This window comes from Chlamydotis macqueenii, chromosome W, assembly GCF_036417535.1.
Source record: "Chlamydotis macqueenii isolate bChlMac1 chromosome W, bChlMac1.mat, whole genome shotgun sequence".
In the NCBI taxonomy this organism is placed as follows: Eukaryota; Metazoa; Chordata; class Aves; order Otidiformes; family Otididae; genus Chlamydotis; species Chlamydotis macqueenii.
In genome coordinates, this window is record NC_141592.1 from 48,695,698 (window position 1) to 48,710,263 (window position 14,566).

A 14,566-nucleotide genomic window follows, 5' to 3' on the forward strand; every position below is an offset into this window, starting at 1 on the left:
CCACAGAAACCAGAGAAGAATATTTCAACTTGACTACTAACCTGCTAAATTTCTTGGGCCAAAGTGATAACAGATTTTCCAAGAAGAAAGCACAGATTGGAAAAGAGACTGTCATGTATTTGGGATTTGAAATCACACAGGGACAAAGACAACTTGGAAATGAGAGAAAAGAGGCAATTTGCCAAATGCAGGAGCTAAGGAGCTGCAAACATTTCTGGGAATGGCTGGCTGGTGTCACCTGTGGATTAAAGGAATTGAAGGAGGGACCCCTTGTGTGAGAACCTGAAGCTCGAAAGGCATTCCAGAATGTAAAGGTAGCTCTGATGTTCACTCCTGCTCTAGGGTTGCCCAATTTAACCAAACCCTTTGAACTGTTTGTTCATGAAAGACAGCACTCAGCTCTCAGAAGAATCCTTTCTCAGAAAAATGGAGAATGAAGAAGACCGGTTGGTTATTTCTCCAAACAATTGGACAATGTTAGCTAAGGATGACCAGGTTGTCTATGGGCTGTAGCAGCAACTGTCCTCCTGACTTAAGAAGCTTGTAAGCTGACAACGGGACACCCAAGAACAGCTTATGTACCGCATATGGTACTTTCTGTTCTGGAACAGAAAGGAGGACACTGGTTATCCCCAAGCAGGATGCTCAAACATCAAATTGTCCTGCTGGAACAAGATGATGTCAAATCGAAAACAACTACAACAATAAATCCTGCCATCTTTTTAAGTTCAATAGAAGAAGAAGTTCTAAGTTATGACTGTCTACAGACCATCAAACAAGTTTATTCCAGCAGAAGTAACAGAAGAGTGAACATACCTGACCCAGAATTCGAGATATGTACTGATGGAAGCAGCCTCATGAGAAATGGAAGAAGATTGGCTGGATATGCAATAACAACAACAAACTCTGTTATTGACGCAAAGCCGCTCTCAGTGAACACCTCAGCACAAAAGGCGGAATTGATAACTAGCCCTCATAAAAGCCCTAAAATGGACAGAACATAAAAAGTGAATATATGGACTGATTTAAAGTATGCTTTTGGAGTAGTACATGCCCATGGAGCCACATGGAAAGAAAGAGGAATGCTGACAGCACAAGGAACATCCATTAAACACCAAGAAGAAATTCTGCAATTGCTCCAAGTGGTGCAGAAACACAAAGAAGTTGCAATAATGCACTGCAAAGCCCACCAATTTGGGAATTTCCCAGTGAATATTGGAAATAAATTAGTCAATAAAAAGGCAAAGAAGAGAGCAGAAAAAGGCATCATGACAATAATACTAGTTAAAGAAGTGAAATTTGAGCAACAAACCCCAAATTACAGTAAGGTTGATTTGGAATTAGCTAAATCAATTCAAATAAATATGAAAAATGATCATTAGTCCTAAAAATCAAGTTGTGGTCTCACCACAATCAAAGCTAAAAGCATAGAAAAATTCATTGGGAAACAGAGGCAATGATCAGTGATTTAAGAAGACAGGTGATTAGTGTTAGGATGATAAAGCTAATAAAATCAGTAACAAAAAGTGTGAAACTTGTTTAAAGAATAACCCGAGAAATATTAAATAACCACCCCCAGGAACCATATATATGGGAAACTTGCCTGAAAATTATTGGCAGATTGATTTTTCAGAATTGCCACAACAAAATGGATATAGATATCTATTGGTATTAGTAAATATGGCCAAAAGATTTTTTTCCTGTCGCACCAATAGGCAAGAGAAGTGGCTAAAAATATGTTAAAAGAAATAATATCATGGTTTGGAATCCCCAAAAGAATATAATCAAATAGAGGTCCTCATTTTGTGTCTGAAATTATTCAAATATTGAGGAAAATTCTGGGAATCAAATTGAATTTACACACTCCTTGAAGGCCACAATCTAATAGACAAGTAAAATTTGTCAGAAAATATCTTTAAAATGGCCTCATGCTCTTCCTTAAGCACTTCCGAGAATCAAGATTCAATCCAGATCTAGGACTAAAATTAGTCCATATGTTAATGTATGGAAAATCTTATCAGACTCTAACGCTTGTTCAAAATGTGACTGCTACTGGGGATAATGAAATGGAATTGTATTTGATATCCCTTGGAAGAACTCTGATATGGATATGGAACTGCCACAGAGCCTCTTTCTTTAGATTCCCCAGTTCATCATTTTAACCAGGAGATTATGTGTACCTGAAAATTTGGGAATCAGAAACTCTTCAATAAAAATTGAAAGAACCATATCAGGTGCTTCTAGCAATATATACAGCCCCTAAATTTGAAGATATTGATTCTTGGATTCATTATTTGAGAGTCAAGAAGCACAGCCTCCAAAACAGAAACAATGGATTTCTAAAGAAATATGTCATTTAAAGTTAACAGTCTCTCATTTTTAATGAATTAGACAAAATCATATCAAAATAATGAAATCTATCAAAGGAATTTTAGTAGTAATGCTAATAATACTTTTTGTTTTACTGATTATGGAGATTAGTTATAAGTAAATGAGACTTATTGAAAAAAAATTAAATAAGTCTCAAAGGGGGGAAATGTTACATGACATAAATGTTGAAAATTAAATATCAGTATGAGGTGATTCTTGCTAACTGTAGAACTGTAGTCACATAGGTTAAATTTTATACGAAATCTATTTGTCCTTAGAGGGAGTGGGACCCTAGAGATATTATAATACGCATTTGTTAGAAGCTAGCCTAGCATATCTTTAATACAATGGTAAGTCCCAAACACCCCCAAACACCACCTGCAGAAATAGGCCCTGAGCCATCACTTTGGAGCCAGGAAAATCAAGGAGCATCGCGACCTGTTCTCAAGACCATATATGGAGATTTCAAGGAGGAGTTTGACCAGCAAATTCGAGGAGGGGGCGTTTTGACGACCACCAAGACCACCAAAAGACCCTCGACTCAAAAGACTGGGCATGCGCGAGTGGGTGGGGAAATGATGTAATGGTTTCTCAGAAAATTTATGTTTATGCATATTATTTCTTGGAATTTAATGAATATGTATAATTAATGTGTATTTAACCCGTGCTGTTGATCAAATGGGTGCGCACGCTAGGTGGAGCGATCCCCCGTGTGCCCAGCGCTGCAATAAAGAAGTGCCTGCTTCTTAACTTCTCATTGCTGTTAAGGAGTTTTATTCCGGATTTCGGTAACAGGGGGACAACCCGCTCCACCATGGTCTTCACCACAAGTTGCAGAGGAATCTTGGCCAGGAGCTGCATTAATCCTCCCCCTCCTTCTGAACTGACCTTGGCGTCTGCAGCCGTTCCTCACAACAGGCTGGCAGATGCCTCTCAGGATCCTTTTTACATCTTATTCACTTCAACTGCTCATCTCCTCTCCACTTCTTGCAGCCAGGCCGGGCCGAGTTGGGCCCAGTCGGCTGCCCGGCGGGAGGCCAGAGGGTGAGGCCTGCAAGGCCCACAAGGCTCGCACCTCCCCCTCTCTGCCCCCCGCTCAGCTGCTACACATCTTCTCCCCCTTTTTTTTTTTTTTCTGTTTTCCCCTACTGTCATAGTTCAGCCCCGATCGGGACCAGACTACGCAGTCTCTCTCTCACTCCCCCCACCCTCCGAGAGAATAGGAGGAGATGATATAAGGAAAACGGCTTTAGGTTTGAGATAAGGACAGGGAGAAATCCTTAAAGTTACCGTTACGGGCAAAACAGACTTGACTTGGGGAAAACTATTCATTTATTACTACAAACAGCAGGATAATGAGACAGAGAACAAGATAACCTCCCCCCACCCCTCCCTCTTCCCAAGCTTAACATTATCTCTTCCGAGCGGCACGGGGGGGAGGGGGAAGGGAATGGGGGTCGCGGTCAGTTCATCACGCGTTGTTTTATGCCGCTGCTTCATCGTCAGGGGAAGAACTCCTCGCATTCCTCCTCTGCTCCAGCGTGGGGTCCCTCCCACGGGCCACAGTCCTTCGTCAAACTGCTCCGGCGTGGGTCATCTCTTCCATGGGGTGCAGTCCCTCTAGAACAGCTGTCCCAGCAGGCCCTCCACGGGCCACAGCCTCCTTCAGGCCTCCACGTTATCGCAGAGGCGTTATCACGGGACATTCTGCTACCAATTGGCTCGGCCTTGGCCAGCAGCGGGTCCGCCCTAGGCCCGGCAGAGTCCACTAAACAAAGGGGAGCAACTTCTAGCAGTTTCCTACAGAAGCTACCACCTTAGGCCCCCCCTCACTAACAAAACCAGAACAATTTAGTTAAAATCAAAGTTGTGCAAAGAGTCAGATAAAAGTATACTTTACAAAAATTATCAGCCGATTTACAGCTACTGGAAGGATAACATTTTTAGAAGCTATTTCCTCTCCTTTCACTATGTGATATCATCATTGCCAAGACCAGCAGGAAATTTGTATTTCCCACCAGAAAGATCAGTCTTCATACTTTCAGAGGACTATTCTTAGTCCAAATGATTTCTATAAAGCCATTTACAGTGCTGCCTCACAGACATCTTAGTGTAGTGAGGTAGGAATTCAAAAGGACTTTGCTAGTGTCTCAAAAGCATACACCTTTCAATCTTGACAGGCAAAAAAACCTGCCTTGCCATAAATAAAGTGTATTTCAAAACTCGAAAAAATATTCATGATGATTGAGAGCAATTACCTTTTACAAAAAGATCTAAATTTGTTGTTAGTATTTAAGAGTATTGACACCTTGGTTATTATATTTTTATCATTATACTTTAAGTGTGAAAAAAGCTTTGAGGTTTTGAAATAATCAGTTTATGGTCAAACTCCCCACTTAAGAGACTGATATGTTTTCTACATATCCTTACCTAAAAGTTGTTTAATTTTTTTACACTTACAGCAGTCAGAAGTGATCGATTTTTAATGTAACAAGAAAATGCACACTGGTAAATCTTCAGTCAAAATTCAGATACTATATTGAGAAGACAGGAGGTAGCAATTGAATGAAAACAAATGTTTCAAGGTACTACACTTAAGCATGCAAATATCCCAATTGTTAAAAAAAATAAATGTAATTCACATATACACTATAGAAGTGAAATGTTCTTCAAAATTATGATTCTAAGACAAGGGGGAAAATCAGACACACTTCAGCTTACTGAGATAAGTTATTCTTGAACTGCATCAACAGCAGTGAGTTCAGACTATCCTGGCGAATATATGTGTGCATGTATATATGTGTATATTATTTTAACAGCTTAGTATTATAGTGTAACATTCCAATAACCTGAATACTATTCTGAGGCAGCTATCAACATGAGATCTTCAAAGTTAACTTTATTTAACATCTTACTAGTCCAATATGCTTTAGCTTTGCTAATTTTCTCTCAAATACCTTGGCTGAAACTATGTCATGTACTTAAACATGAACATTCTGAAGCCATGGTTAAGACACAATACAAAAATAGCATTTTAATTCTTTTAATTCAGAAGTTACAGTGCAACCTCACTTCTAACAGCATTTACTGTTAATGACCTTTCCCATAGGTGTGAAATCAATGAGCTCCATGCTTCAGGCAAACATGAGCACCAATTTATAGTTTAGATCAGTGATTTTCCATAGTAAACAATGCTGGAAGATAAACCTCTCAGCATCACTGAAAAGAATGAGTCATTCTGCATCTCATGTTTTCAGCATCTTGGAAGACTCATCCATGCTTCTCTATAGTCAGTTCATTCTTCTCCTTATGGAAAAGGAGGTTATGGAATAGTTACATACCTATAATATAAATAAGGTTATCAAACCACACATAAAAGACCAGAATGCACAAAGAGACAATTTTATATAGGAAAATAAGATGCATTCTATTGCTAAAGGTAAAAAACCACAAGAGGAGATGCTCCAAAAGTTTTTATCTAAAGCACTGTGTAGAAAGAAAATCTTATTAAGGCAGGCTTGCAACTGTATATACTGATAAAGCATTGTATGAATTGTTTAAGAAAGCATAGCAATGTTCCAAATTAGACATTGTCTGATTTGTAGTATTCAGCTGAAGCAATGTTTACCTCCATTCCAAAAATCTTGAGCTTCTATCTAGCAGTTCCCCAATCCAGCTAATAGCACATGCAGCATAATCCTAAATTACCAGAAAGTCTACCTACACAACAGTATCAATTATAACTCAAATGCTATTTACACACAGGCTAATAACCCTTCTGCTTTGGAAATGCAGGCTGACCAACTGAAAAGTTGATCTATCAATTTTTCCATTATCTCCTACACCTTGTCCCTTCTCTTCACATGCAAGAGAAAAAATTCTCGCCATAGTTGCCCAAGAAAGAAATTGTCACCTGAAACTTGTTAAGCTGACTTAAAAGTTTAGCAGCACCAGAAGTACACATTCCTGTTCCACTTGATACAGGGAATTAACTGTCTGCTAAATATTGCTTGAGAAGCGATATAACTCTTTCCGAGTTGTAGTTTGATCTGCGTGTCACACTCCCATACCTCAGTTGGTACACTGACGCTTCCTATTTTGTTTTGGCTACAGATACGTGCTTTGGACTTGTTCATGAATTCTAACTGGCAGTACTAGCAGTTCTGCAGCCAGACAAATCAGCTCAATAGTCTTCTGAAAACTGACTCACGGAAGTTAGTGTGATGATCTGACACAATCTGATTTAGCTCCAGTATAATTGCTGTTGTCAAATTAAAGGAGTGTATAGGGATGGCATCTGTCAGTGGCAATATGGTCTTATAGAAAAGACTGCCAATAAAAAAAAACTAAACTCCAATGCCACGATTAACAGTGAAAGTCACCCCCACTCTAGATACGCCTTGCTAGATGTGCAGGTTCACTTTCTAGAAAACAAATTATAAATGTTGACTTTTTATTTCCTCAGACTAAATATAAAGGGTCTACTCTAGGACATATTTAATTGTACTCCAAACTCTGCTGATGAACTACTGATCAAACAGTGTAAATAAACACTGTAAATATCACATTTAATTAGATGAGTAGTAGCAGCTATGTTGAAGAACTCCAAAATATCAGATCACATTTAACAGACTGCACATCTTTCCTTCAGAAAACACTTTCAGAGTGCCATCTACATAGGGAAAACATAGGTCACTGACAAACACATCCCTAAAAAAAGACATTGAGTAACACAATAAGCTTACTACAGAAACATCCTTTACAATCTTGTTCTTAATTCAGTTTCTAAGCAGAAAAAAAATCAAATATAACCAGAAAAAAATATGGAAGCAGCAGCTAATAAACTGATATGGATGTTACTATAAGTATCCATCATGTTACTACCTTTTATATAACTGTCCAAAGAATTTGTAAGTAAAGATCTAATGGAAGTTCTCTGTTCTGCAGAGAGATCAGTCTTGTGAAAACGCATTACAGAGTACACTGAAAATGGTTGCATACTACTTGGAAACTGGTTACTTTCCTAACAATATACATTTAATAGTATTGTTGAAGACTAACTCTGTGTCCTGATTTCGGCAGGGATGGAGTTAATTTTCCTCTCAGTAGCTGGTGTGTTTTGGATTTCGTACCTGAAGAATGTTGATAAAACACCCTGATGATACAAGTTGTTGTGAATAAGACCAAGGACACTGTCCGGCTTTCCAAGTCTCGCTAATATGCAGATGCAGGAAGCTGGGAGAAAGACAGACAGAATAATTGACTCAAACTGGCCAAAGAGAGTATTCCATGCCATAAACGTCATGCTCAGTATATAAGTGGGGATTGGCTGGGGGGCATCCATTCTCCCATCTTTCCGTCTCATCTCTTTTGCTTGCTCGCTGGCATTGTTCCCTCTACCTTGCTGGCTCCCTTTCGCTCCTTTGCTTGCTGCTCTGTTTCATTTCCATGATCGCTGCTCGGGAGGGGCTGTATCAGTCATTGGGACATTGAGTGGTAAGAAATCGTGCATTGCTCATTTTGTATATTTCAGTATCCTTATATTCTGTTATTATTGTAGTTTTTCCTTTGCTATTTCAGTAAACTGTCTTCATCCCAACCCATGAGTTCTCCTTTCTTCCCAATTTCTCCCTCCTATCCCGCTGGGGAGGGGGAGGGTGAGTGAGAAACTGTGTGGTGATGAGGGCTAAACCACAACACTCAAACTTAGCTAACAATAATTAAGTCAAAGAGGTTCTTTGTGTGAGATAAACTAACAAATAGAGGACACCTAATCACCTCTAATCAGAACAACAGCATTTTAGTATCCTTTAAACAAGGATATTTGTCCAGTTAAACCTCAAGGAGAACATTTAATCAGAATGCTTTGAAGATGCCTTGCGTTTGGTGCCAACTACTGAAGAAACTAGGGGAAAGGTAATTTCAGCAGGGGTCACCACGACCACCAACTCACAGACCCTCTAACTCAATTTGTACCACCGACTCAAAAGAAATAGGTGGAGTAACAGGACTGAGCACGCGTACTAATTTACATGCTAGGCAAGGAGACTCTGACCAATCATTTAATAGAATATTAATGCATATGTATTAAAAGTTGAATATGTAAAAGTTTTGCGCATAAATATACTGCAGAGGGTCCTGCTTGGTGTGCTTGATTTGTGGGAGACCACCGAGCACCCAGGCTTGCACAAACCTGAAATAAATGAACAATGTCTCCAAATGTGTAATTATTGCCTCATTGCATACTAGGTGATGAATTCGTCTTTTTCAGACAACAGTTTTTGGCAATCCAGATGGGACAGTTGTGAAGCCTTGCCCAGATCGTCTTAGCAGCTGCCAGTTGGGAGAAGCTGTTCTCCAGACTCCAAGTGCACACTGACCTATTGCTTGAAGGACTCCAGGAGTAATCTCCCCAGCTGGAGCGGGTAAGCGACTCGAAGGTGCAACACATGATAAAAAGACATTGCATGGAGTAACAAGAGGTAAATGTATTTTGTAAGCTTTGTGCACTTTTGGACAGCGATGACTGGAGTGCATGAAAACATGGTTGTCAAGAATCTTCTTTTTGGGTAACAATATGGGAGCAGGACAATCTGTGGAGACTTCCCCTTGCTCCCCATTAGGATGCATCCTGAAACACTGAGATAAGTTTGGTGGGGATCCTCTAACTAAGAGGAAATTAAAGGAATACTGCACTCTATGGTAGCCAAAGTATAAATTGGAGGATGAGGAAAAATGGCCAGAAATGGCCAATTTTGCAACTTATGTTGTTTTGCAGAAGGCAGGATAAATGGGATGAAATGCCATATGTGGATTTGTTTTTCACTTTGAGAAATGACCACAAAACAAGAAAGAAATGTAATTGTTGATATTTGATTCAAATGTATTGTTGATGATGGAGGATAAAAAGAAATTGACTCAGTGTTGTTCTGCTTGTAGTATTGAGAAAAAAAAATGTTTGAAAACAGAGGATGAAGAGGAGGATGTGCAATTGTTGGTTCCTACAGACAAAGATCAGGATAGTGTTGTTGATGATAGGGAAAGGGGTGGAGAAGGCTCTAGCCCCATTGCAGGCAGAACTCAGGCGCAACAGAATCCTGTGATTCAGGCTCCGCTGCATCATGTGGTAGGACCAGATGGAATGCCTGTATATGTGAAAGTTCCTTTTTCAGCCTCTGATGTAATGAATTGGAAGTAGTCTGCTGGGTCATATCAGGAAAATCCAGAGAAAATGTATCAGTCCTTTAAAAGGATAGTTGAAAATCATAACCCATACTGGAAAGATGTGTAAATGTTACTAAATACTAATACTATTTATACCTGAGGAAAAGAGAATGGTGCTGGAAAAGGCTCGGGAGGAGAATGAGAGGCTAAATGCAAGGGATGATCCAGATCATTTTATGCCAGCACAGGAGCAGGACTAGGATCCAAATACAGAGGGGGGCGACAGACTGATGAATAAGCAATATCAGCAGTTGATATTATACTGAATAGAGTATAGGTTACCTAAAAACCTTGCAAAACTGTATCAGGTAATACAAGGTAAAAATGAGGACCCCTCTGCCTTTTATGAGAGACCACGTGAAACAGCACAGAAGTGGGTGGATTTGGATCCTGAGGATGAGGCTAATAAAATGACTTTTACTACTTTGTTCATGGGGCAGCCAACACCAGACATAAGGAGAAGGTTGCAAAAAGTAGATGGCATGTCTGGAATGTCAATATCTCGGTTAACAGAAATTGCATACAAGGTATACAACAACAGGGAAGAATTGGAAAAGAAGGAGAAACAGAAGGAGAAATTAAAAGATAGAAAGCAAAATGCTGCAATTCTGGCAGCTGCCTTTGCTCAAGCACAAACTTGCTCTCGGGGAAAAGGTTTTCCGAGAGGGCGCAAAGAGCAGGAGAAAACATAGGATACAGGATTCCTTTGGGGAGAGATCAGTGCGCAATCTGCAAGAAAAAGGGACACTGGAAAAATGAATGACCAAAGAAACAATTAGTTAATTGGACAGCTCCATCTGCACCTGTTCTGGAGGCAGACTTACTTATGATCGGACTGACAGGGACCGGGGCTGAGAAATTAGATTCCCCAGCCAAACCCCTGTTTTCAGTTAGGCTAGGGAATAAGACAGTTAAATTCTTAGTTGCTACAGTCCCGTGCTGTAGTTTAGCCCAGATCAGGACCAGACTACACAGTCTCTCTCTCACTCCCCCCACCCTCCAAGAGAATAGGAGGAGATAATATAAGGAAAAAGGCTCAAGGTTTGAGATAAGGACTGGGAGAAATCCTTAAAGTTACCGTTACAGGCAAAACAGACTTGACTTGGGGAAAACTATTCATCTATTGCTAAAAACAGAGCAGGATAATGAGAAAGGGAACAAGATAACCTCCCCCTGCCCCTTCCTCTTCCCAAGCTTAATATTATCTCTACCACCTTCCCCTCTGACAAGCAGCACAGGGGGGAAGAGGGAATGGGGGTTAGAGTCAGTTCATCACACGTCACTTTACGCCACTGCTTCCTCCTCGGGGGAAGAACTCCTCACATTCCTCCCCTGCTCCATGGTGGGGTCCCTCCCACGGGCCACAGTCCTTCGTGAACTGCTCTGGGACGTGGGTCATTTTTCCACGGGGTGCAGCCCCTCAGGAAGAGGCTGCCCCAGCGCGGGCACTCCACAGGCCACAGACTCCTTCAGGCATCTGCCTGCCCCAGCATGGGGTCCTCCACAGGCTGCAGGTGGATCTCTGCTCCTCTGTGGACCTCCATGGGCTGCAGGGGGACAGCCTGCCTCACCATGGTCATCACCATGGGCTGCAAGGGAATTCTGGCCAGGAGCAGCTCCTTCCCCTCCTTCTTCACTAGCCTTGGCGTCTGCAGCCGCTCCTCTCACAAGAAATTCTTCACAATAGGCTGGCAGACGCCTCTCAGGTTCTCTTCACATCTCATCTCTCTACTTCTTGCAGCCGGGCCAGGCTGAGTTGGGCCCAGACAGCCACCCAGCAGGAGGCCACAGGGGGAGGCCTGCAAGGCCCACAATGCTCGCACCTCCCCCTCTCTGCTCCTGCTTCAGCTTCTTCACTTCCCCCTCCCCTTTTCCTCTTCCTTAAGAGGAAAAATCCCCTTCTTAAATACATTATCAGGGAACATTCTGTTACCAATTGGCTGGGCCTTGGCCAGCAGTGGGTCCGCCCTAGTCCCAGCCGAGTCCACTGGACAAAGGGGAACAACTTCCAGCAGTTTCTTACAGAAGCTACCACCGTAGCCCCTCCTCACTAAATAAAACCAGAACATACAGGGGAAACGTATTCTGTGCTAAATAGTTGTAAAGGACCTATGAGCAAGTTCTCTCACTGGAAAACAAGAGGTCAGACCCTTCTTTCAACCGATGAAGTGTAAAATTGGGAAAGTACTTAAACATGAATTTTTGTATATTCCATAATGTCCGTTACCTCTGATGGGAAGGGATTTATTAAATACATTAGGAGCACAAATAACCTTTGATCCGGACAAAAAGTACACATTCCACAAAATAATGCCTGGGAGGCTGTGTGAGAGATTTCAGTGATGGTCCATGTAGGGCCACTGTGGGAAATTACAAGCTGCACACAGCTGTGAGAACGCGACCTTGGAGAGGGGAGCCAGGGGGGTTGTTATTGAGCAGGATGTTGCTGTTATCTGGGAACCGCTGTTAGCCAGCAGGGCACATACCTGGCAGGCCCTGTTGCATGTGCTGGCCACATGTGCATCAACACCTGGTCAGTACTTTTCCACTGAATCTGCTGAGGGTATAAACAGAGGCGGCTCAGAGCAGAGGGAGAGAGAAAGGACCCAGAGCACACTCTACGAACAACAGGGGACGCCCTGAAGGTGCTGCGCCTACCTCCCTTCTCTGCTCTGACCCCGCTGATCATCATCCTCCTGCTCGGCGGTGTCTCTAGCTTAGTCGAGTTGGTAAGACTCTCATAAAGGGAAAACAATATACTAGTAACTGCTTCTGCTAGGAACTGTAACTGCTTATGCAAAGCTATAATAGAGCAATAAATACTGTTGTGCTTTTAAATATCCTATGTTGGGTGAACTTTGTGCATAGGAATCCTATGAACCGGTTACAGAAGCACAAGTATATATGTTACAGGAATAATCAGAGACAGAAGGTGCTGGAAATAAGGAACAACAAATTAAAGCCTTCTCCGAAATCATGAATGCAGTGATTGCTTTTGTCTGGGCAGCCAAGAAGCCTGGAAGAGCTAAATTGGCAGAACTGGCCAGTAAGATGAAAACAATATCCCATGAAATTGGAGGTGCACGCTCTCTCTCGTTCGCTGGCATCATGCCCTGTACCTTGCTGGCTCCCTTTCTCTCCTTTGCTTGCTGCTCGGTTTTGTTTCCGTGATCGCTGCTTGGGCCAGGCTGTATCGGTTATTGGGACATCGGGTGGTGAGAAATTGTGCATTGTTCATTTTGTATGTATTAATATCATTATATTGTTATTATTGTATTTTTCCTTTGCTATTTTAGTAAACAGTGTTCATCTCAACCCATGAGTTTTCCTTTCTTCCCAATTCTTCCCTATCCCACTGGGGAGGGGGAGGGTGAGCGAGGAACTGTGTGGTGACTAGGGCTAAACCATCACAGTATTGGATTGGAGCCTATAATTAATAACTTTCTGAAATATGGACTGTTGCGAGAATGTCAATCGGAATATAATACCCTGATTTTGCCTGTTAAAAAGCTACGTTCACAGGAATACCATTTAGTACAGGATCTAAGAGCCATTAATCAAATAGTGACTGATGTACACCCGGTGGTGCCCAATACTTACACTCTGTTAACAACAATAGTTGATTCGAATGTCTATTTTACAGTACTGGACTTAAAGGATGCCTTATTTTGTATTCCATTGAAAGAACGAAGTCAGAAGCTGTTTGCCTTTGAATGGGAAAGCCCTACAAGAGGATGTAAAATGCAGTTGTGCTGGATGGTACTCCCCCAAGGATTCAAGAACAGTCCTGCAATCTTTGGTAATGTATTGGCAAAGGAACTGGAGCAATGGCAAGGTAAGATGACCACCACTACCTTGTTACAGTATGTAGATGATATCTTGTTGGGGACAGACATGATTTAAGAATGTAAGAAGACAACTATCAGTCTATTGAACTTCTTGGGGTTAGCAGGATATAGAATGTCAAGAAAGCAAGCACAAACTGTGCAGAAAAATGTGATTTATCTTGGATTTGAAATATCCCAAGGAGAAAGAAAACTAGGAATTGAAAGAAAGGAGGTGATCTGTCAAATCATTCTCCCCTCTCCTCACCCCAAATCCAAGAGATAGCTTGGAGGATTTCTAGGAATGGCCAGATGGTGTCTCCTGTGGATACATGGCCAAACCTTTGTATGAAGCTGCTGAAGGACCAGGAGAGTTACTGGAATGGACTCCAGAATGCCAAAAGGGATTTGATGAAATAAAAATTGCTCTTATGAGTGCTCCGGCCTTGGGTCTCCCAAACTTAACAAAACTTTTTGAACTTTATGTACATGAGAGAAGACATCAGGCACTGGGAGTACAAACTCTGGGAGACTGGAAAAGACTAGTAGCTTACTTTTCAAAACAATTGGATAAGGTAAGCTCTGAGTGACCAGGATGCCTGAGAGCAGTGGCAGGTGCTGTACTGTTGATACAAAAGACACTTTCTGTCCTTGGGACAGAAAATTACTGTTTATGTGCCACATGCTGTTGCAGCGGTACTGGAGCAGAAAGGACATCATTAGTTATCTCCAAGTAGGATGGTACAGTACCAAGCAGTATTGCTCAAACAAGAGGATATAGCAATCAAAGTGTCCAGTACCCTGAATCTGGCATCATTATTACCCTTACATGAAAAAGAATAATTGGCTCATGAATGTTTACAAACTATCAAACAGGTATACTCCAGCTGTTCAGACCTGAAGGATGCTCCTTTACAGGATCCTGACTGGGAGCTGTTTACTGATGGAAGCAGCTTCATAATGAAGGGAGAATGGAAGGCTGGATATGCTGTCGTTGCTCTAGAGGAAGAAATAGAGGCCAAACCACTGCCAGTGAACACATCAGCCCAGAAAGTTGAATTAATTGCTTTAACACGAGCTCTGGAATTCTCAGAAGGGAAGCAAACTAATGTCTATACTGACTCAGAATATGCTTTTGGACTGATACA

The 14,566-nt window shown here is 41.6% G+C and overlaps 1 protein-coding gene and 1 long non-coding RNA gene across 2 annotated transcripts in view; both read right to left on the reverse strand.

Moving 5' to 3' along the window:
- LOC147596772 (5'-AMP-activated protein kinase catalytic subunit alpha-1-like) overlaps window positions 1–5,787 on the reverse strand; it is a 56,699-nt gene extending 50,912 nt beyond the window's left edge. The window contains 1 exon segment of the mRNA XM_086769546.1: window positions 5,745–5,787. The gene's annotated coding sequence lies outside the window, so the exon portion shown is untranslated.
- LOC147596770 (uncharacterized) overlaps window positions 1–14,566 on the reverse strand; it is a 556,670-nt gene that overhangs the window by 453,196 nt on the left and 88,908 nt on the right. The gene's annotated exons all lie outside the window — the stretch shown is intronic.